Here is a 21640-nt window from a genome sequence, read left to right on the forward strand (position 1 = left end):
AGGCTTATGAACGGGGCTGAGATGACAACACGGCCTGAGGCGGCAGGAAAAAATGGACACATGTGCTCAGCTGCATTGTGCAGGGTGCCTTCAGAAACTGGCAAGGACAAGTTGCCTTTCTGGGCCTGAATCTCAGCCAGAGTCCTGGCATTTGGAGGTCAGGTTTCTGCCTCCTTTCCTTTTGGTGGTGCAGCTTGCTGCTCACAGGTGTTTTGGAGGCAAAAAGCGCCTAAGCTGCTCAGCAGTAAAGCAAGGCCTCCTGTATGCAAGTATGCAGCCAAGCACAAAGGAATATCCAGTGCTGCTGTTTAGTCTCCATCCCCAAGAGGCTGGAGGTGCTGCCAGGAGGTCACCTTCTCCCCGGCAGCAGTGTGCCCACCCTAGTGCTGACAGCAGTCCTCCTCAGGTAAATCTGAGAAGCAAAGCGGGGTGTAATATCCCACCCCACAAGACGTCTGAGGAGAAGGCACTGGGAGCTGCAGCTGTAGCCCCTGGGGTTCCGCCTCTCAAGGCCTCTGGGAGCCCGGTACGTGGCACGCTGAGCGCAGCACCCAAGTGCAGGGCTTTGAGTGGAGCGTGGCCCTGAAAGTGCCAGGGAGCCGTGTGTCAGTTCTCCCAGCATGGGATGAGCAGGGCAGGGAGGGCTGGAGCAGGTAGTTGTGGCCGAGTGGTGAAGGCGATGGACTAGAAATCCATTGGGGTTTCCCCGCGCAGGTTCGAATCCTGCCAACTACGGGGTGCAGTCTGCTTTTGGGCTGCCTGCAATTAACTGCGTGGGACTTGGCTCCTCCATACTGTACCTGCTGCCCAGGGAGACTGTAAAACCCCCTTGCCCACAGCACTTGTCCTCCCCCACAAGCTGTCCCAGAAATTCCTCGATGAATGGGCAATCTCCATCCCCTTGACAAGATAGGCAAGCTGGGGAAAGAGAAGGGACCAGAACGGAGTATGAGCCATGAGAAGAGGTCCAATGTTGTTGCTTCTTGAGCAGAACTTAAGAGCCTGATCTCACCTAACATCCCAAGCAGCACAGCACAGAAACTTCAGCAGCTCATCTCCAAAGACAGCCTGCACAGCATGGCTCTCTCTCAGTGCTAAAGATGAAGGGAAGGCACCTTATGGATCTCAGACCTTGCCAGCACAAAAGACCCCAGAGCCTTCCTGGGATACCTTGCAGCATTTATGACTGGACAGCACACAGTCTGGAACGGTTAGCCCTACCCTGGGGTGACTGGGAACCACCACCACTCCCAGCAGTCTTGGGCAGGACAGGCACCGCTCAAGGCACAGAGAGGAGGGCTTGCGGTTTCCCTGACTCCCTGGCACCCTGCACGGCGGCAGAGGCAGCCCTCAGCTGTCAGAGAGCAGCAAGGACAGGGCTGCGCCAGGAGGGAGGACCAGCTGGGAGCTGTGGGGGAGCACAGCACAGCATAGGCAGGGCAAGACCCAAACAGCCGCTCTGAAAGGCAAGGCACTAGCTGCTATGCACCTGGCTGAGAGGAACAAACACTGCCTAGGACAAGGAGCTTTTACTCCAGGCTCAGTGTGACATGAAGACCCAACCTAAAGCAGCTCTCACTGGCTGAGAACACCCCATACTGATGAGAAAACATTAGGAGAAGTGCCGTTCATAAAAACCCCAGGTATATGACCATGGACAGCATAGCAATCGACCGGAATCTAGTATAAAACCTCTCCAATTCCACTTGACATTGCTTTAGAGCAATGGAGACTAACATCCCAGTGATCGTACATCCACAGCAGCTGCTGGGATAAAGCACATATTGATTTCTGTGCGAATAACGAACTGATCAGCCCAGCCCTTAACAGCAGTAATTTGATTGTTCAGCACAACTGTATTGTAAACATCCATAAACCTTGTTTGCCTCTATACCGGGGTCCTCCATGCTGGGTGGTCTCTGTGAGAAGAGATAAGAGGCAGCCCTGTGCCAGATATGGCTGGTTCCAGCTGCCTCCACAACTCTGAGCCAAGGTGAAGTTTGTGGCATGGAGAGCACCCGTGATGGAGCTCCAGGATGCCTTGCTCCTTCCCTTGCCAGGCCATGACCTTTCGATTGCAATGACCCCTCAAAGACAATCCAGGACGGCCTCTTCCAGAAGTCCTCCCTGTCCCAGTGCTTCGGGAGTTGGCAGCAGGAACACAGCACGGGTATCTGCAGGTGAGCTCCCTACTACCTGAGTAACTGAGGGGCCAGTAGCCACAGGTTCGCTTGGATGTTGGCTGTGAGGCCACGTCTGGCTCTGCGGGCAATGGGCCATCCACAGGACTATGGCTTGCACTGGGTGTCAGTCTTCATTCCATAGTGGATACCGCTGTAGGATAAATCTCTTTACGTCCAAACTCTTCTCGGTGCAAAGTCCGTCACTTTTATATCCAGTCACTCCCTGGTCCACAACGGTTTTGCTGAGCCATGTCCTTGCGTTTGTCTTGACCCATGAACTTTCTCATCCAGTTTTCTGTGCCCTGCACCCCACTGAAGGTGGGGAACGGAGTGAGCAGCTGGGTGAGTGTTTGGCTCGGTGCTTAAACCACCACAGCTACATGCACAGAAACGCACACACGAGTGCGGGGTCCATGCGTAGCTGGCACAGCTACGAACACAGACGGGGAGCGTTTCCATTAGCAGCACCCCCAGAAGCAGCCCGCGCACTCCGAGCAGCATGAACAAGAGAGAGGCCCGACCGTTTTCTTTCCCTCTGGCTGCTTAGGACGGGAGATCAGTGCTGGACAAGGATACCTTCCGTCCCACATGCAGAGCAGCAGGTCTGCCGAAGCCTGGTCTGTAGGATCGGTGTGTGCAGTGTCGCTGCACGGAGTTCAGTCCCGGTTTGTCCCGTGTGGTGCTGCAAGCGTGGGCAGTCGCCAGTGCTGATCTCGCCTAGGCGGTGAGTAGTGCATGTCGGGATTCCCTAGCTGCCGTGTTACCCAGAGAGAAAGCACTCACAGGCAAGCACCTTGAGGTCGTGTGTGTGCGCAGGGGCCTGGCAGGAGGAGGCCGCCCAGGCTCGGAAGAGGAGGAGCCGGAGGGATGAAGGCCTGAGGTGCGTTGGTGGTAGAGTGGTGAGCATAGCTGCCTTCCAGGCAGTTGACCCAGGTTTGGTTCCTGGCCCACGCAGACAAGCTTTTCTTTCACCCGGCCCCACAGTGCTTTGCCCACCTGGAAACAGCAGGCTGCAGGGCACTGCCTTGGATCCTTCAGACACTCGCAGGGAGTGCTGAAGCACCGGAGCAGGCGCTCAGAGAACTTTGGGATTCTCCCTGCCTGGGTATCACGCTCAGGTTTCAATGGGGCTCAGGCACTGAGCAGCCTGCTCTACCTTTGGAGCTAGCCCTGCTTTGAGCCGGCGTTTGGACTAGTGTCGTCCTGAGGTGCCCTGTAGTCAAGCTCCTTCCATGAAGTTCCTCACCAGCAAGCATGGAGAGCACCCGTGGGAAGAGGGGCACCTGGGAGTAAAGGCCCAGCAGTAAGAGGCCAAGAGGGACATGGCAAGCTCTGGGGCATTTCCCTTCAGCACTGCTGACGGGTCAGAGTCAATCCTCACACAATCCCACCACGGGTTGCACAAGCACTGGTAGCATTTCTCGGAAGGCCTGCCCTCAAGCAGCATGAGCCACAGAAGAGATCTTCCTGTGCACACTGGAGGAGGAAGAGGAGACATGCCTAAGGTGGAATCCGACCATGCCGGATAATGTTGTGATTGAGGGAGATGCTGAAGGCGCTGGGTTTGTTCAGCCTGAAGAAGAGAAGGCGAGGGGTCCTCTGCTGTGTGAAGGTGGCTCTCTGGCTCTCCAAGGTCTGCACTGTACCCAAAAGTTTTCAGTAGTGCAGGAGCCAGGAGTGGCCTGGCATCCTCTGTGAGCCAGCCTGGCCTGAGCTGCAGCTCCGAGGGGCTGCGGAGCTCTGGGAGATCTCGGGCTGCCCACTGAAGCCTGTAAGGGGGGCGCAATGTGTCCTTTGCGCAGCGTACCCCAGGGAGGAGCAGCAGCGGAGTCTACAGTGGTAGGAGCAGACAACATGACCTTGGGGAAGCAAACAGAGTGGGGACTCTGGAAGCCCCAGCAGGCAGAGCTGCCAGGAAGGACACCAAGGGCACAAAGGCCTGAGCAAGAAAGCTGCCTGCACGGGCCCACACAACCCATTGGCCCAGAATCCTTTCTCCCCAAGTGCTGAGTGGGCCTAGCAGAGCCCCAGGAACACCTTCCCTTGCTTGGAGAAAGGCTGTCTCAGCCCCAGAAGGGACATCCCTCCTCCGGCAGTGGCACGGCACCTGCATGGGAAAGGGGTCCCTCCACCTCTTTGCAAGAGGCCCTGCTCTTGCTCCTCCCGGATACTCCTCCCACCCTTCTCGGTCCTGCAGGTCCCAGGGGTGGATGAGGAAAGCCCTCAGTGATGCTGCTTCTCCGGGGCATGCTTTCAGAGTAGTGACTCTGTACAGATTTAACCCTTCTCCGGTGACTGGCTGTTTCTCATGCCCTCTCTGAATGTAACCTGCCATTTGATAGCTTAGGCTTTGGCATGGCCTGTCTCCTGGGTTCAGCAGTATCGGATGCCAGCCCAGTGCTTCAGGCAGTCCAGAGGTACCAGGAGGTGGTTGCCTCAGGCTCACAGTAATATGTACCTGAGTCTGGAGCAGCCTCAGGGGAGAAAATATCATTCCCACTGATGGCAGGCCTCTTTGGGGTAGGGGGGGAACAGCGTGTCCGGGAGAGAAAGACCCAGACTGGAGGCCATCCAGGACTGTGCGAGCAGAGGAACACAGTCCATGTTGTGCAACCCAAAACAAGCTGCTTTGGGTCCTCCTGCCATCTCTTCCCTCAGTTCAACCTCGTCCCCTGCCCTCTCTCGGTCGCCTCGTTCGGCAAGGTGAGGAGCTTTGCTAGGACTGCAATGGAGAATAGGGATACCTGGCTGCTTAGTATGAGCTACAAGGCGAGAAAGAGGAGAGTCAAGAACACACAGAGGCAGATTGACAGGCTGTCCGACACGGGGGTGAAGGGAGGCATCAGCAGAGACCGCACGTGCAAACATGGAAGCAGCGCTGTCTGGCCGTGAATGTACTTAGTGAGGTGCAATGTTGAAGAGGTTTGTGTGGAAACTTGATAGGCAGGTATATTTATGCAAAATCAGGATGCTCCGAGGCAGTCAGTCCGGGTGTAGTCAGACAGGGCATGCCAGGCTTGCCGAGAGCGCTGTGCATCTCCCCTGAAGGGTTGTGCGAGCAGAGACTGGCTGGTTGCAGAGGAAGAGCGCTGTACTTGGAGTGGGCGAGGGAGACAGAGAGACTGCTGGGCTGAGCCAGGAGCACATGGCTCAGATGGGGTGGCCAGAGGGGAAAGAAAGCTCATGTCCAGGAGGTCCCATGGTGTAATGGTGAGCACTCTGGACTCTGAATCCAGTGATCTGAGTTCAAATCTCAGTGGGACCTTAGCCTTTTGGCTCCCTCCGGGCTTTCCTCACCATGCTTTCACCTTCACAGCCTTCCTCTTGGATCAATTCTTTAAAGACCCCTGATCCTCCCTCCTTTCCTGTGCTCCCAGCCCTACCACCGACAGCAGTGCCCCTTCTCCTGCCCTGTGCTCACCAAACCTCTGCTGCTTTGCTGACAACGCACCCCCATCCACTCTCGGTGTCATTGTGCTTGAGGGCTGCTCCTGGATGAGGGCATCCAGCAGGGCCTCAGAGAATCACACAACAGATGAGGTGGAGATGATGCAGTGCGAACCCAGCTCAAAGCAGGACCAAGTAGAGGACTTTTTTCATGGTGCTGTTTGCGTCGATGTTCGACACCTCCAAAGATGGAGACGTTCAAAACTCCCTGAGCATCAGTAGCCCATTTCAGCAACCTCATAGTTTTACTGTGTGTGGTATTATTGTACTTCCAGCCCTGTCCATTGCCTCTTGCTTTCTCTATGTCTCTCAGGCTTTTCTGTCTCTCGCTCGCCGCCTGGCTTATTTTTGTTGCTCTGGTATCATCTCGGGGAGTGCCACCCACAACTTGCATGATCCAAGCTTGGCAAAATAGTTGCTACTGTGGGAGAGGGCAGGTTGTCCTTCTTCCTTGCAGGGTGGGTGGCTAATCGAGGGAGAAGGAGGAGGACAAACCAGCACGAGTCTCCAGCTATGCTGCACAAAGTCTTTAATGAGAAGGAGCAAGTGCAGTGGCACAGAACAGAGACCAAGAAAGACGGCGACAGGGTACAGGGAGGCACAGAGAACGGCCCATTACCCTAGGAGGACAATCTCCACTCAAAGCACTGGCCTTTCCCCATTCTGCTGTACCTGGTGGCAATCCCAGCCCACCGAGAGCAGCCCCTAACTCCAGCACCCTCCCCCCGTCAGCAGGAGGTTCAGCAAAGCAGAAGAGAACGAGCCCTTTCTCGAGGAGCTCAGAGCAAAGCAGAGCCAGGGGAGGCACGGCGAGGCCTGCCGTGCAGCGAGGAGCAGCGGGCACAGGTCCCTCCTGCCGGGTGGGATGAGGACACCCATGCCGTCTGCAAGCCGGAGCTACGCTCCTGCTGCTGCAGAGTCCTCATCTTCCCTCCCGCTCCACAGGGGATGATCCGGCAGGTTCAGCAGTTCAGACCGCAGCGGGGGGGAGGCAGACAGAGCCCAGACCCCCCCAGACCAAGGGAGCCTCCAGAAGAGATGGGGACCCCCCCGGCGCTGAGGGAGCTCCCAACAGCAGCTGACAGAGAGGATCCCACGGCTGTGCTCTGAGGGAAAGAGGTGAGGATGGGGCCCGGCAGGGTCACCACCACCGGCGAGGCCTCGATGAAGACATTCGAGTCAGCGCAGCGGGCGACACAGGGCTCACTGCAGCTGCTTGCAAGTGGGGTTGGGCCACAGGAGCCGCAGGGGCGTGGGGGACAGGGCCTGAAGCAAGACATCTCTCGGAGAGGGAGGCAAAGCTGAAACACAGAGCAGAGGGGAAAAAGGAACCCCGTTATCAGCCAGTCTATCATTTCTGCAGCTCTCTCTGCAGGTACACCTTCCTGCCCTCCATCTCCCTTTCTAGCTCCATGTCCAGAAAGGGCCTCCAGATGAGCTTGCCAGCACACACAGGGCGTGACAGCTCACTTCCAAGGTTACATTTGAAGGCCTGGGAGCACCGATGTGCCTTACTGGTTGCTGATTCCACCAGGACCTCCTCCTGCATTTCCTGGTGCAGCAGCATGGGTGAAGGTGGATGCGGTTATCCCAGCACAAACAGGCTGGAGTGAACAGGTGTCTCAGAAATCCCCTCTGAAAAAACACACACTGTGCCTACAGCTCCCACGGCCCTCATCGTGCCTTCCAAGCTGCACAGCACAGGAAGGCTGTCCCACTTGTGGGAAAGGAGCCAGCACAGTGGGTTTCAAGCCCCTGTGGAAAGAGTGATCACAGCCCACCCCCAGCGCAAGCACTGCTGCATTGAAGAAGGCACTGGATGCACTTGGCCATTTGGTTAGAGTCCATCTGCTAAAGGCGCAAATTCTGTTGGGCGCACCTCCCTGCATCTGTGCCCCATTGATCCCCTTCTGCTCTTCCCACCTATCCCCGGCCACCACCATCGAAAGGGAAAGAGGTGAGAGCCTTTAAGAATTCCATTCCATGGCCAAACTGGGCAGCTCAAGTATTGACCTGAGTAGCCACCATGACAGCAGTTCAGCCCATAGAGAGAGAGATGGAGCAGTCTCAGGCTTACCTTGTTCCTCAAGGAAAGGGAGGCGAGAGAGGAGGATGCAGAGCCTGGAGCTGCGCAGGCTTTTATGGGGTGTCCCAGAGCCCTGCGGTGCCACACACATTCCTTGCTCATGAAGCATCTGAACTCCTCGTAGCTCTCGCTTGCTGAGGCTCAGTGGTGACTAAGCCCTTCCCTCTTTCATCTGACATGTTGTACTTGCGCTTCATACAACTGAACTTCGAAGTGATGAATGTGTGCCCCAGCCTTCTAATGCCAATTAATTCCAAGGTATCAAGGTTGTATGCAGGGTTGCGTAATATGGAGTCCCAGAATCCCAGAATGCCAGAACGGTAGGGGTTGGAAGGGACCTCTGGAGATCACCTAGTGCACCCCCCCTGCTAAAGTACTTTCGCCTGGAGGACATTGCACACGACTGCATCTGAGTGAGTTTGAATATCTCGAGGGAAGGAGACTCCACAGCCTCCCTGGGCAGCCTGTTCCAGTGCTCTGCCACCCTCAGAGCAAAGAAGTTTTGCCTCCTGTTCAGGCGGAACTTCCAGCGGTCCAGTTTGTGCCCGTTGTCCCTTGTCCTGTCAGTGGGCACCACTGGAAAAAGACTGGCCCCATCCTCTCGACACCCACACTTTAGATATTTTTAAGTGCTGATAAGGTCCCCTCTCAGTCTTCTCTTCTCCAGGCTGAACAGCCGCAGGTCTCACAGAAGAGATACTCCGGTCCCCTCATCATCTTAGCAGCCTGTTGCTGGACTCTGTCCTGTTTTTCCTTGGCCCTCCTTAACCTGGGGACCCGGAACAGGACACAGTACTCCAGATGTGGCCTCATCAGGGCAGAGTCGAGGGGAAGGAGAACCTCTCTCGACCTGCTCACCACTCTTCTTAGTGCAGCCCAGGCTACCACAAGGGCACATTGCTGGCTCCTGATTAACTTGCTGTCCACCAGAACTCCCAGGTCCTTCTCCAGCACCTTGACCTGTACTGGTGCATGGGGTTATTCCTCCCCAGGTGCAGGACCCTGCACTTGCCCTTATTGAACCTCACTAGGTTCCTCTCTGCCCAGCTCTCCAGCCTGTCCTGATCTCGCTGAATGGCAGCACAGCCTTTGGGTGTTATCAGCCACTCCTCCCACTTCAGTATCGTCAGCAAACTTGCTGAGGGTACACCCTGTCCCTTCATCCCGGTCGTTGATGAATATATTGAATAAGACTGGACCCAGTACAGATTGCCTTTCTCACAGTGCCTTCTTGAAGGTGAATACGGCCACCAGTCACAGAGAACTTCAGCTGCGAGGGACACTTCAAATCGACTCTCAGGAGCTTTTAGTGCAGACACTCTAGATGAACTTGAGAGACATTTCTCCCCACGGGCCATCCTAGACACACAGAAAGCTGTAGGTACGTTCAGGCAGAAGGCCGGGACTGCAGTATCCCACACGGGAGAAGGGACGCACGTCTCCAGGCAAAAGTCAACATCAAGGGAAGACCACGGTGTGCTGCAGGGAAGAATCCTGTGGGCAGGAGTGATGGCCATGAGGACCTTGCTCTCGTTAGTCAGTCTCTACCGCGGCCTGTTTTTGTGATCAAAGAGATGCCTGTGTTCTGATGGCTGCTAGGTTGGGCAATGACTTGGAAGGCAGCTATGGCATGAGATTCCACAGAAGTACCGGTTGTTTTGGGAACAGTGTTAAAATGTGTGGAAATGATCTTGAGGAAAGCAGCACTTTGGGAGGAGTGAGCCTAAGAGCTCTGTTATCCCTGGCACGCCTGAGGCCGGGGCAGAGTATTCAGGGAAGTCCACAGCAGGGTGACTCCTGTTTGCCTGGAGTTCAGGGGTTTTCCCAACTCTTCCACATCACGATGACTCCCAGGTGTTCTGGGAGACTGATCCGATGGCCCTTTGTAGCCTGAAATGTGTGGAACGGGGCCACGCCAGTCCTGACACAGGAAAAGGAGCCGTGAGCTTTTGGCTCCCTGCCCTCTGCCTCTCCTCAAAAGCAGCCCATCCAAGTCTGGCCTCGGGGGATGCCCTTGCTGATGAGAACAGCTCCATTTGGGTGTGGGTCTCTTTCAGGGAAGAACACAGGCATCTCTTTGAGCACAAAACAAGTCCGTGCTAGAGCCTGATGAGCATAAACAAGGTCTTCACGGCCCTCACTCCTGACCCGCAAGGGGCTTCCCTGTAGCCCACAAGGGTCTTTCTTTGCCGTTGAGCTTTGGCTAATCCCTGGAGAGGTGCATCTCTTCTTCCATGTGGGATTGTGCAGTCTTGACCTTCTGCCTGAACCTACCCACAGTCTTCTCTGTGTCTACGTTGACCCGTTGGAGAAGAGTCTCTCAGGGTTAGCCTTAATGCCTGCACTTAGAGCACTTGAGAGCTGACTTGAAGTGGCCATCATGGCTCAATTTCACCACGGCTTGTGGCCATGCTCAAAACGAAGAAGGCAATGTGACAAAGGCAATACATGTGACGCAAACCCCCTTCAGATCTCCCTGCGCACTGCCCTGAGACTTTTGGATAACTGGCCTCATGAGCCTGGGACATAGACAAATTGTTCTGATATTAGGAAGCATCATGCTCGTGATGTTTGCACTCAGAGTTGTGGTTAATGGCTCACTGTCCAGGTGGGGGCCTGTGACGAGTGGCATTCCTCGGGGGTCTGTATTGGGACCAGTATTATTTGACCTCTTTGTTGGGGACATGGAGAGTGGGATTGAGTGCACGCTCAGCAAGTTGGCAGATGACACCAAGCTGAGCACTGTGACTGACACGCTGGAGGGAAGGAATGCCATCCAGAGGGACCTTGACAGGCTGGAGAGGTGGGCCCGTGCCAACCTGATGAAGTTCAACAAGGCCAAGCACAAGGTCCTGCACCTGAGTCGGGGCAATCACAAGCCCAGATACAGGCTGGGCGATGAGTGGCTTGAGAGCAGCCCTATGTAGAAGGACTTGGGAGTTCTGTTGGATGAAAAACTGGCTATGAGCCAGCAATGTGCTCTCACAGCCCAGAAAGGAATCGCATCCTGGGGCTGCATCAAAAGCAGCACGGCAGCAGGTCAAGGGAGGTGACTCTCACCTAGTCTGCTCTCGTGAGAGCCCACCTGGAGTACTGTGTTCAGCTCTGGGGCCCCCAGCTTGCCCTTATCGGACATCAACCTGCTTGAGTGTGTCTAGAGGAGGGCCACAAAGATGATCAGGGGGTTGGAGCACTTTCCCTTTGAGGATAAGGTGGGAGAGTTGGGGTTGTTCAGCCCGGAGAAGAGAAGGCTCTGGGGAGATCTTACAGCAGCCCCTTTAAGCATGGGAAGGTGGGGAGAGACTCTTTATCAGCGACCAGAGAGAGAGGATGAGGGGTAATGGTTTTTAAATGAAAGAAGGTAGATTTAGTTCAAATTATTAGGAAGAAATTCTTTGTGGGTAGTGAGACACAGGAATATGTTGCCCAGAGAAGTTGGGGATGTCCCCTCGGAGGAAGTGTTCAAGGCCAGGGTGCACGGGGCTTTGATTAACCTGGTCTAGTGGAAGATGTCACTACCCGCGGCAGGGGGGTTGTAATGAGACAATCTTTAAGGTCTCTTCCAGCCCGAAATTTTCTATGATCTATGACAAGCTCCGAGCTGTGGGGGAGCGCAGGAACCAACAGGCAGGGCAAGACCCGCTCAGCCAATGTGAAAGGCAAGGCTGCAACACGTGTGGTGGGTTGACCTAGGCTGGATGCCAGGTGCCCACCAAAGCTGCTCTATCACTCCCCCTCCTCAACTGGGCAGGGGAGACAAAAATAGAACAACAGTCTCGTGGGTCAAGATAAGGACCGGGAAATCACTCAGCATTTACCGTCATGAGCAAAACAGATTCGACTTGGGAAAAAATGTAATTTTTTATTACAGAGAGGAGCAATGAGAAATAAAACCAAATCTTTAAACACCTTCCCCCCACCCCTCCCTTCTTTCCTGGGCTTAACTTTATTCCCCATTTCTCTCCCTCCTCCCCCTGAGCAGCGCAGGGGGACAGGGAATGGGGGTTGGGGTCAGTTCATCACACTGTTGTTTCTGCTGCTCCTTCCTCCTCAGGGGGAGGACTCCTAACACGCTCCCCCTGCTCCAGTGTGGGGCTCTTCTCATGGGAGAGAGTCCTCCATGACTTCTCCAGCGTGAGTCCTTCCCACGGGCTACAGTTCTTCACAAACTGCTCCAGCATGGCCCCCCCCCCCCCCCCCCCCCCACACACGGGGTCACCAGCAGCAAACCTGCTCCAGCGTGGGCTTCTCTCTCTCCATGGGTCCACAGGTCTTGCCAGGAGCCTGCTCCGGTGCAGGCTTCCCACGGGGTCACAGCTTCCTTCAGGCATCCAGCTACTCCGACGTAGGGTCCTCCACGGGGTGTAGGCAGTCATCTGCTCCACCGCCCATGGGCTGCAGGGGGACAGCCTGCCTCACCATGGTCTTCACCACGGGTTGTAGGGGAATCTCTGCTCTGGCACCTATAGCACCTCCTTCCCCCGCTTCTTCACTGACCTTTGTGTCTGCAGAAATGTTTCTCTCACATATTCTCAATCCTCTCTCTCGCTGCAATTACTGCTACTACTGCGCAATAGCTTTTCCCTTTCTGAAACACGCTGTCCCAGAGTCGCTACCACCATCGCTGACTGGCTCGGCCTTGGAGAGCAGCGGGCGCATCTTAGAGCCGTCCGGCATTGGCTGTAACGGGGGAGCTGTATTCTCACAGAAGCCACCCCTGTAATCCCCCCGCAACCAAAACTTTCCCACGCATACCCATTACAACGGGGGAATGATTTCCCTTGGAAATCCTATGCTAAGCATCCTTGCTCCCTCCTCAGCCAGCAAAGAACAGACTTTCAGAATGGACCCAGTCCCGCAGCACCCTGGGAGCTGGGTTTCTGGGCAGGGTTGCAGCCCTCATGAGCTCGCTGGAGAGCAGCTCCTCTGCGCCCTGCAAAGCAACAAGGTGCCCCCTCACTGTGGGGTTTCCTTCAGCACCTGCAGAGCCGTCTCGGGTGGTCAAAGAGAAAGTGCCCAGGCAGGGTTATGGCAGGAGATGTGGGGAGAAGGGCAAAGCAAGGCCTTTGCGCTGCCCATAGCAGGCCCGCTACCAGTGAGGTTTCCAGGGAGACATTTTCCCAGTTCGGGCAAGGGAAAAAGGACAGAGGAAGGGAAGGAGGCATGAGTGCTGGCAGTGCCAGGGAGCAGCCGGCAGGGCTGCAGGAGGTGCCAGCTGACACCCTCCAGGAGCAGAGTGGCGCAGCGGAAGCGTGCTGGGCCCATAACCCAGAGGTCGATGGATCGAAACCATCCTCTGCTAATTGAGTTTTTTCCTGATTCCTCGTGGTGGCTGCCTCTCCCAGCAAGTTTTAGCCTGCACGGCTCCAGCTCTCTGAGTACCCATGGCCATGCCTTTCCCACACCCTGAGAGCCTACTCTCTGCCGCTGCCCCCTTCTTTCACCTTTGCTATCTTAGGAGGCCTCAGGAGCCAGCAATCCCAAAGTGACCCTCCCAAGGCAGATGGGTGGGTGTCGAGCAGTAGGCAGAGCTCCCCCCACGAGGCAGTGGGTGTCCTGGCAACACGGGTCTTTCTCCTTTCCCATCAGGCATCTCAATCCCAACTTCCCAGCTGCAAGCAGGGACCTCCAGCAATCCGCAGGTGGGGAGGAGGACAAGGCTGCTGCTACTTTGGGAAACACCAATGCGATTGACTCTGCCACCCGGGGGCTTTCTTTGTCCTGCTCTGTCTGCTGAGCAGGGCCAAGCGGGTATTGCCTATGGACACTGTATTGGCTATATGTGGCCAGATGTTGGTAGTGGAGGGCGGCAGGGGTGCTGCAGGGTGGCCTCTCTATAGAAGAGATAAGAGGCAGCCCTGTGCCAGATATGGCTGGTTCCAACTGCCTCCACAACACTGAGCCAAGGTGAAGTTTGTGGCATGGAGGGCACCCGTGATGGAGCTCCAGGATGCCTTGCTCCTTCCCTTGCCAGGCCATGACCTTTCGATTGCAATGACCCCTCAAAGACAATCCAGGGCGGCCTCTTCCAGAAGTCCTCCCTGTCCCAGTGCTTCGGGAGTTGGCAGCAGGAACACAGCACGGGTATCTGCAGGTGAGCTCCCTACTACCTGAGTAACTGAGGGGCCAGTAGCCACAGGTTCGCTTGGATGTTGACTGTGAGGCCACGTCTGGCTCTGCGGGCAATGGGCCATCCACAGGACTATGGCTTGCACTGGGTGTCAGTCTTCATTCCATAGTGGATACCGCTGTAGGATAAATCTCTTTACGTCCAAACTCTTCTCGGTGCAAAGTCCGTCACTTTTATATCCAGTCACTCCCTGGTCCACAACGGTTTTGCTGAGCCATGTCCTTGCGTTTGTCTTGACCCATGAACTTTCTCATCCAGTTTTCTGTGCCCTGCACCCCACTGAAGGTGGGGAAAGGAGTGAGCAGCTGGGTGGGTGTTTGGCTCGGTGCTTAAACCACCACAGCTACATGCACAGAAACGCACACACGAGTGCGGGGTCCATGAGTAGCTGGCACAGCTACGAACACAGACGGGGAGCGTTTCCATTAGCAGCACCCCCAGAAGCAGCCCGCGCACTCCGAGCAGCATGAACAAGAGAGAGGCCCGACCGTTTTCTTTCCCTCTGGCTGCTTAGGACGGGAGATCAGTGCTGGACAAGGATACCTTCCGTCCCACATGCAGAGCAGCAGGTCTGCCGAAGCCTGGTCTGTAGGATCGGTGTGTGCAGTGTCGCTGCACGGAGTTCAGTCCCGGTTTGTCCCGTGTGGTGCTGCAAGCGTGGGCAGTCGCCAGTGCTGATCTCGCCTAGGCGGTGAGTAGTGCATGTCGGGATTCCCTAGCTGCCGTGTTACCCAGAGAGAAAGCACTCACAGGCAAGCACCTTGAGGTCGTGTGTGTGCGCAGGGGCCTGGCAGGAGGAGGCCGCCCAGGCTCGGAAGAGGAGGAGCCGGAGGGATGAAGGCCTGAGGTGCGTTGGTGGTAGAGTGGTGAGCATAGCTGCCTTCCAGGCAGTTGACCCAGGTTTGGTTCCTGGCCCACGCAGACAAGCTTTTCTTTCACCCGGCCCCACAGTGCTTTGCCCACCTGGAAACAGCAGGCTGCAGGGCACTGCCCTGGATCCTTCAGACACTCGCAGGGAGTGCTGAAGCACCGGAGCAGGCGCTCAGAGAACTTTGGGATTCTCCCTGCCTGGGTATCACGCTCAGGTTTCAATGGGGCTCAGGCACTGAGCAGCCTGCTCTACCTTTGGAGCTAGCCCTGCTTTGAGCCGGCGTTTGGACTAGTGTCGTCCTGAGGTGCCCTGTAGTCAAGCTCCTTCCATGAAGTTCCTCACCAGCAAGCATGGAGAGCACCCGTGGGAAGAGGGGCACCTGGGAGTAAAGGCCCAGCAGTAAGAGGCCAAGAGGGACATGGCAAGCTCTGGGGCATTTCCCTTCAGCACTGCTGACGGGTCAGAGTCAATCCTCACACAATCCCACCACGGGTTGCACAAGCACTGGTAGCATTTCTCAGAAGGCCTGCCCTCAAGCAGCATGAGCCACAGAAGAGATCTTCCTGTGCACACTGGAGGAGGAAGAGGAGACATGCCTAAGGTGGAATCCGACCATGCCGGATAATGTTGTGATTGAGGGAGATGCTGAAGGCGCTGGGTTTGTTCAGCCTGAAGAAGAGAAGGCGAGGGGTCCTCTGCTGTGTGAAGGTGGCTCTCTGGCTCTCCAAGGTCTGCACTGTACCCAAAAGTTTTCAGTAGTGCAGGAGCCAGGAGTGGCCTGGCATCCTCTGTGAGCCAGCCTGGCCTGAGCTGCAGCTCCGAGGGGCTGCGGAGCTCTGGGAGATCTCGGGCTGCCCACTGAAGCCTGTAAGGGGGGCGCAATGTGTCCTTTGCGCAGCGTACCCCAGGGAGGAGCAGCAGCGGAGTCTACAGTGGTAGGAGCAGACAACATGACCTTGGGGAAGCAAACAGAGTGGGGACTCTGGAAGCCCCAGCAGGCAGAGCTGCCAGGAAGGACACCAAGGGCACAAAGGCCTGAGCAAGAAAGCTGCCTGCACGGGCCCACACAACCCATTGGCCCAGAATCCTTTCTCCCCAAGTGCTGAGTGGGCCTAGCAGAGCCCCAGGAACACCTTCCCTTGCTTGGAGAAAGGCTGTCTCAGCCCCAGAAGGGACATCCCTCCTCCGGCAGTGGCACGGCACCTGCATGGGAAAGGGGTCCCTCCACCTCTTTGCAAGAGGCCCTGCTCTTGCTCCTCCCGGATACTCCTCCCACCCTTCTCGGTCCTGCAGGTCCCAGGGGTGGATGAGGAAAGCCCTCAGTGATGCTGCTTCTCCGGGGCATGCTTTCAGAGTAGTGACTCTGTACAGATTTAACCCTTCTCCGGTGACTGGCTGTTTCTCATGCCCTCTCTGAATGTAACCTGCCATTTGATAGCTTAGGCTTTGGCATGGCCTGTCTCCTGGGTTCAGCAGTATCGGATGCCAGCCCAGTGCTTCAGGCAGTCCAGAGGTACCAGGAGGTGGTTGCCTCAGGCTCACAGTAATATGTACCTGAGTCTGGAGCAGCCTCAGGGGAGAAAATATCATTCCCACTGATGGCAGGCCTCTTTGGGGTAGGGGGGGAACAGCGTGTCCGGGAGAGAAAGACCCAGACTGGAGGCCATCCAGGACTGTGCGAGCAGAGGAACACAGTCCATGTTGTGCAACCCAAAACAAGCTGCTTTGGGTCCTCCTGCCATCTCTTCCCTCAGTTCAACCTCGTCCCCTGCCCTCTCTCGGTCGCCTCGTTCGGCAAGGTGAGGAGCTTTGCTAGGACTGCAATGGAGAATAGGGATACCTGGCTGCTTAGTATGAGCTACAAGGCGAGAAAGAGGAGAGTCAAGAACACACAGAGGCAGATTGACAGGCTGTCCGACACGGGGGTGAAGGGAGGCATCAGCAGAGACCGCACGTGCAAACATGGAAGCAGCGCTGTCTGGCCGTGAATGTACTTAGTGAGGTGCAATGTTGAAGAGGTTTGTGTGGAAACTTGATAGGCAGGTGTATTTATGCAAAATCAGGATGCTCCGAGGCAGTCAGTCCGGGTGTAGTCAGACAGGGCATGCCAGGCTTGCCGAGAGCGCTGTGCATCTCCCCTGAAGGGTTGTGCGAGCAGAGACTGGCTGGTTGCAGAGGAAGAGCGCTGTACTTGGAGCGGGCGAGGGAGACAGAGAGACTGCTGGGCTGAGCCAGGAGCACATGGCTCAGATGGGGTGGCCAGAGGGGAAAGAAAGCTCATGTCCAGGAGGTCCCATGGTGTAATGGTGAGCACTCTGGACTCTGAATCCAGTGATCTGAGTTCAAATCTCAGTGGGACCTTAGCCTTTTGGCTCCCTCCGGGCTTTCCTCACCATGCTTTCACCTTCACAGCCTTCCTCTTGGATCAATTCTTTAAAGACCCCTGATCCTCCCTCCTTTCCTGTGCTCCCAGCCCTACCACCGACAGCAGTGCCCCTTCTCCTGCCCTGTGCTCACCAAACCTCTGCTGCTTTGCTGACAACGCACCCCCATCCACTCTCGGTGTCATTGTGCTTGAGGGCTGCTCCTGGATGAGGGCATCCAGCAGGGCCTCAGAGAATCACACAACAGATGAGGTGGAGATGATGCAGTGCGAACCCAGCTCAAAGCAGGACCAAGTAGAGGACTTTTTTCATGGTGCTGTTTGCGTCGATGTTCGACACCTCCAAAGATGGAGATGTTCAAAACTCCCTGAGCATCAGTAGCCCATTTCAGCAACCTCATAGTTTTACTGTGTGTGGTATTATTGTACTTCCAGCCCTGTCCATTGCCTCTTGCTTTCTCTATGTCTCTCAGGCTTTTCTGTCTCTCGCTCGCCGCCTGGCTTATTTTTGTTGCTCTGGTATCATCTCGGGGAGTGCCACCCACAACTTGCATGATCCAAGCTTGGCAAAATAGTTGCTACTGTGGGAGAGGGCAGGTTGTCCTTCTTCCTTGCAGGGTGGGTGGCTAATCGAGGGAGAAGGAGGAGGACAAACCAGCACGAGTCTCCAGCTATGCTGCACAAAGTCTTTAATGAGAAGGAGCAAGTGCAGTGGCACAGAACAGAGACCAAGAAAGACGGCGACAGGGTACAGGGAGGCACAGAGAACGGCCCATTACCCTAGGAGGACAATCTCCACTCAAAGCACTGGCCTTTCCCCATTCTGCTGTACCTGGTGGCAATCCCAGCCCACCGAGAGCAGCCCCTAACTCCAGCACCCTCCCCCCGTCAGCAGGAGGTTCAGCAAAGCAGAAGAGAACGAGCCCTTTCTCGAGGAGCTCAGAGCAAAGCAGAGCCAGGGGAGGCACGGCGAGGCCTGCCGTGCAGCGAGGAGCAGCGGGCACAGGTCCCTCCTGCCGGGTGGGATGAGGACACCCATGCCGTCTGCAAGCCGGAGCTAAGCTCCTGCTGCTGCAGAGTCCTCATCTTCCCTCCCGCTCCACAGGGGATGATCCGGCAGGTTCAGCAGTTCAGACCGCAGCGGGGGGGAGGCAGACAGAGCCCAGACCCCCCCAGACCAAGGGAGCCTCCAGAAGAGATGGGGACCCCCCCGGCGCTGAGGGAGCTCCCAACAGCAGCTGACAGAGAGGATCCCACGGCTGTGCTCTGAGGGAAAGAGGTGAGGATGGGGCCCGGCAGGGTCACCACCACCGGCGAGGCCTGGATGGCCACCGTCGAGTCAGCGCAGCGGGCGACACAGGGCTCACTGCAGCTGCTTGCAAGTGGGGTTGGGCCACAGGAGCCGCAGGGGCGTGGGGGACAGGGCCTGAAGCAAGACATCTCTCGGAGAGGGAGGCAAAGCTGAAACACAGAGCAGAGGGGAAAAAGGAACCCCGTTATCAGCCAGTCTATCATTTCTGCAGCGCTCTCTGCAGGTACACCTTCCTGCCCTCCATCTCCCTTTCTAGCTCCATGTCCAGAAAGGGCCTCCAGATGAGCTTGCCAGCACACACAGGGCGTGACAGCTCACTTCCAAGGTTACATTTGAAGGCCTGGGAGCACCGATGTGCCTTACTGGTTGCTGATTCCACCAGGACCTCCTCCTGCATTTCCTGGTGCAGCAGCATGGGTGAAGGTGGATGCGGTTATCCCAGCACAAACAGGCTGGAGTGAACAGGTGTCTCAGAAATCCCCTCTGAAAAAACACACACTGTGCCTACAGCTCCCACGGCCCTCATCGTGCCTTCCAAGCTGCACAGCACAGGAAGGCTGTCCCACTTGTGGGAAAGGAGCCAGCACAGTGGGTTTCAAGCCCCTGTGGAAAGAGTGATCACAGCCCACCCCCAGCGCAAGCACTGCTGCATTGAAGAAGGCACTGGATGCACTTGGCCATTTGGTTAGAGTCCATCTGCTAAAGGCGCAAATTCTGTTGGGCGCACCTCCCTGCATCTGTGCCCCATCGATCCCCTTCTGCTCTTCCCACCTATCCCCGGCCACCACCATCGAAAGGGAAAGAGGTGAGAGCCTTTAAGAATTCCATTCCATGGCCAAACTGGGCAGCTCAAGTATTGACCTGAGTAGCCACCATGACAGCAGTTCAGCCCATAGAGAGAGAGATGGAGCAGTCTCAGGCTTACCTTGTTCCTCAAGGAAAGGGAGGCGAGAGAGGAGGATGCAGAGCCTGGAGCTGCGCAGGCTTTTATGGGGTGTCCCAGAGCCCTGCGGTGCCACACACATTCCTTGCTCATGAAGCATCTGAACTCCTCGTAGCTCTCGCTTGCTGAGGCTCAGTGGTGACTAAGCCCTTCCCTCTTTCATCTGACATGTTGTACTTGCGCTTCATACAACTGAACTTCGAAGTGATGAATGTGTGCCCCAGCCTTCTAATGCCAATTAATTCCAAGGTATCAAGGTTGTATGCAGGGTTGCGTAATATGGAGTCCCAGAATCCCAGAATGCCAGAACGGTAGGGGTTGGAAGGGACCTCTGGAGATCACCTAGTGCACCCCCCCTGCTAAAGTACTTTCGCCTGGAGGACATTGCACACGACTGCATCTGAGTGAGTTTGAATATCTCGAGGGAAGGAGACTCCACAGCCTCCCTGGGCAGCCTGTTCCAGTGCTCTGCCACCCTCAGAGCAAAGAAGTTTTGCCTCCTGTTCAGGCGGAACTTCCAGCGGTCCAGTTTGTGCCCGTTGTCCCTTGTCCTGTCAGTGGGCACCACTGGAAAAAGACTGGCCCCATCCTCTCGACACCCACACTTTAGATATTTTTAAGTGCTGATAAGGTCCCCTCTCAGTCTTCTCTTCTCCAGGCTGAACAGCCGCAGGTCTCACAGAAGAGATACTCCGGTCCCCTCATCATCTTAGCAGCCTGTTGCTGGACTCTGTCCTGTTTTTCCTTGGCCCTCCTTAACCTGGGGACCCGGAACAGGACACAGTACTCCAGATGTGGCCTCATCAGGGCAGAGTCGAGGGGAAGGAGAACCTCTCTCGACCTGCTCACCACTCTTCTTAGTGCAGCCCAGGCTACCACAAGGGCACATTGCTGGCTCCTGATTAACTTGCTGTCCACCAGAACTCCCAGGTCCTTCTCCAGCACCTTGACCTGTACTGGTGCATGGGGTTATTCCTCCCCAGGTGCAGGACCCTGCACTTGCCCTTATTGAACCTCACTAGGTTCCTCTCTGCCCAGCTCTCCAGCCTGTCCTGATCTCGCTGAATGGCAGCACAGCCTTTGGGTGTTATCAGCCACTCCTCCCACTTCAGTATCGTCAGCAAACTTGCTGAGGGTACACCCTGTCCCTTCATCCCGGTCGTTGATGAATATATTGAATAAGACTGGACCCAGTACAGATTGCCTTTCTCACAGTGCCTTCTTGAAGGTGAATACGGCCACCAGTCACAGAGAACTTCAGCTGCGAGGGACACTTCAAATCGACTCTCAGGAGCTTTTAGTGCAGACACTCTGGATGAACTTGAGAGACATTTCTCCCCACGGGCCATCCTAGACACACAGAAAGCTGTAGGTACGTTCAGGCAGAAGGCCGGGACTGCAGTATCCCACACGGGAGAAGGGACGCACGTCTCCAGGCAAAAGTCAACATCAAGGGAAGACCACGGTGTGCTGCAGGGAAGAATCCTGTGGGCAGGAGTGATGGCCATGAGGACCTTGCTCTCGTTAGTCAGTCTCTACCGCGGCCTGTTTTTGTGATCAAAGAGATGCCTGTGTTCTGATGGCTGCTAGGTTGGGCAATGACTTGGAAGGCAGCTATGGCATGAGATTCCACAGAAGTACCGGTTGTTTTGGGAACAGTGTTAAAATGTGTGGAAATGATCTTGAGGAAAGCAGCACTTTGGGAGGAGTGAGCCTAAGAGCTCTGTTATCCCTGGCACGCCTGAGGCCGGGGCAGAGTATTCAGGGAAGTCCACAGCAGGGTGACTCCTGTTTGCCTGGAGTTCAGGGGTTTTCCCAACTCTTCCACATCACGATGACTCCCAGGTGTTCTGGGAGACTGATCCGATGGCCCTTTGTAGCCTGAAATGTGTGGAACGGGGCCACGCCAGTCCTGACACAGGAAAAAGAGCCGTGAGCTTTTGGCTCCCTGCCCTCTGCCTCTCCTCAAAAGCAGCCCATCCAAGTCTGGCCTCGGGGGATGCCCTTGCTGATGAGAACAGCTCCATTTGGGTGTGGGTCTCTTTCAGGGAAGAACACAGGCATCTCTTTGAGCACAAAACAAGTCCGTGCTAGAGCCTGATGAGCATAAACAAGGTCTTCACGGCCCTCACTCCTGACCCGCAAGGGGCTTCCCTGTAGCCCACAAGGGTCTTTCTTTGCCGTTGAGCTTTGGCTAATCCCTGGAGAGGTGCATCTCTTCTTCCATGTGGGATTGTGCAGTCTTGACCTTCTGCCTGAACCTACCCACAGTCTTCTCTGTGTCT

The 21640-nt window shown here is 56.0% G+C and overlaps 4 non-coding genes across 4 annotated transcripts; all 4 read left to right on the top strand.

Annotated features, from left to right (window-relative positions):
* Positions 1–653: 653 nt before the first annotated feature.
* TRNAS-AGA (transfer RNA serine (anticodon AGA)) lies at positions 654–735 on the top strand. The gene has a single exon. It is a non-coding gene; the product is annotated as a tRNA-Ser (tRNA).
* A 4641-nt stretch (positions 736–5376) lies between these two features.
* Positions 5377–5448, top strand: TRNAQ-CUG (transfer RNA glutamine (anticodon CUG)). Its single transcript has one exon. It is a non-coding gene; the product is annotated as a tRNA-Gln (tRNA).
* A 7498-nt stretch (positions 5449–12946) lies between these two features.
* Positions 12947–13018, top strand: TRNAM-CAU (transfer RNA methionine (anticodon CAU)). Its single transcript has one exon. It is a non-coding gene; the product is annotated as a tRNA-Met (tRNA).
* A 3988-nt stretch (positions 13019–17006) lies between these two features.
* Positions 17007–17078, top strand: TRNAQ-CUG (transfer RNA glutamine (anticodon CUG)). The gene has a single exon. It is a non-coding gene; the product is annotated as a tRNA-Gln (tRNA).
* The last annotated feature ends 4562 nt before the right edge of the window (positions 17079–21640 follow it).

Source organism: Leptosomus discolor, chromosome 11 (assembly GCF_034619465.1).
Source record: "Leptosomus discolor isolate bLepDis1 chromosome 11, bLepDis1.hap2, whole genome shotgun sequence".
Classification (NCBI taxonomy): domain Eukaryota; kingdom Metazoa; phylum Chordata; class Aves; order Leptosomiformes; family Leptosomidae; genus Leptosomus; species Leptosomus discolor.